This window comes from Lolium perenne, chromosome 6, assembly GCF_019359855.2.
Source record: "Lolium perenne isolate Kyuss_39 chromosome 6, Kyuss_2.0, whole genome shotgun sequence".
NCBI lineage: Eukaryota > Viridiplantae > Streptophyta > Magnoliopsida > Poales > Poaceae > Lolium > Lolium perenne.
In genome coordinates, this window is record NC_067249.2 from 1,577,141 (window position 1) to 1,579,131 (window position 1,991).

Genomic DNA, 1,991 nt, shown 5'->3' on the forward strand with positions numbered 1-1,991 from the left:
TAAAAACATTACGATGTTGTCCTCTGTGTCCTTGGCGAAGTCTCGAACCGTAACTTCATGAACTCGTGTTTGGGTCTATGAACCCCAGCGGTAGGAGCTTGCCTCTTTTGTATTCCAGCTTCTTCATTCTGCATAATTAAATGTATAGCATACACAAAGAATATAATGAGGATAATTGTTAGTGCAAATGAATGAGCTACAAACTTAATTACACAAATAAATCACTTACAGCAAGAGTAGCAATCGATGACAGCTTTGTCGAGGGCATCTTGATTGAATAACTGAAACAGCTTCTTCTACGTCAATGTTTATCTCGTCTTCCCCCCGGAAGTAATGCTCATCTCTAAGATACAACGTGTGGTAGCGATCACCTCTTCGACAGGCTGTCAGGTACCAGTCAGGGAAGCTGCGCATCGCAGTCACTAGACGCGCGAGCTCGCTGTGTTTGACGAGATCAGATCCGTATCTATACTTGTTTACCATTTGAGCCGTCGGATAGTAATCTTCGTACTCAACCGATGCTCCTGAGCTCTAGCCGCCCGTTCGATCATCGATGCCGTCTCTGGATCATCATATGGCTCCACGATGAAGTGGGGTGCGGCCTGAATGTCCTGCTGTCCAAGCTGGGCGACTTTTTTTGCTTCTTTCATCGCTCTAGAGGACTGTCCAAGAGAGCGGTCATAATCAGCTCTCGGCTCAGGTCTCTTCATTCTCGTCTCGGCAAAGTGCTTCACTGTCTGCGGTGGAATAAACATCTTCTTCGGCGCAGTTGCAAGAAACGCCTTTTGCTCTTCGATCCGCTCATGTGGCAACAACTCGAGTCTGTTCCCTCATTGGAGTTGATGATCTCTTCGGAGCTGTAGGAGGTGCCGCGGACCGCTTCCTCTTTTGCTTAGGTGGAAGCGGCGGAGTCTCCTGACGAGGAGGAGGAGGCGGCGGAGTATTTTCACGCGGAGGAGACTGGTCATGGATAGGGGAATCATCATCGCGCAGAGGAGAATCATCACGCGGAGGAGACTGAGGTGGCGGAGGAGGCGGAGGTGGCCTGCTTGTTGGCTTCTCACCTGGAAACACAATGTTCTCCTTCCGCCATTGCACGGTGGTTCTACGGGCTTCTCCCAGTTCTTTGATTTCCCCATCTTCACCTGCAGGGTGCTCAAGCACCAACCCCTCATACTCTCTCAACACTTCATCCACCATCACAACAGAAAGTCGTCTTGGACCGGACGGCAATGGTAAGACCTTGTAGGTAAGAGGATGCCGACCGCCGCCTTGAAGGATAGGTTGAAAACTTTAACATGCAGCTCACAAGGACGGCTCTCAGTGAGATCATCCACGGGGGGGTAGCGAGGAGGCTCGACCACCTGGTCATCATTATCCACCTGCTGAGAGGAAGCCACGCTGCTTTTCCGGTGTGGTTGAGATTGCAGCGGGGCGATGGCATTGAGCAGTGCAGGATCTACAGCCTGCCCCCGAGCCATCTGAGATGTAAGTACTTGGGTTACCATGGTTAATTGGGCTTGCATGGTGCTCATACCCTCCTCTAAGTTAGCCAGGCGGTCTGTTTCCCTTGCCTTCCTCCTCTCATGGCTTTTATCAGGAAATCTCTTCCTTTCCGCAGAAAGCCATACTTCCACGGAACGGAGCCTGCTGTGCCTCGTGTTCGTCCGCCGTGTTCTTTGTTCCCAAGGGCGCGTGTCAGCTCATCGTTCTCTCTTTCGGGCTGGAACAACCCCGCCTCCACGTCCCTATGTGCCTTTTCCAGGGCATCAATGGGAACCTTCAGATGAGCTTTCTTATAGATGCACTTCCCTGTTTCTGGATCCAACGTTCCCCCAATCCCGTAGAACCACTCCTTGCACCGTTCGATCCAACCGTGTGTCCCTAATCTGATCCCTTTACTGGTCAGTTCCGCCTCAGCTGCCTCCCACTTAGGACGGTTAGCCCTGTATCCACCTGGACCCAGAATTTGGTGATATAGCTTCAACGCA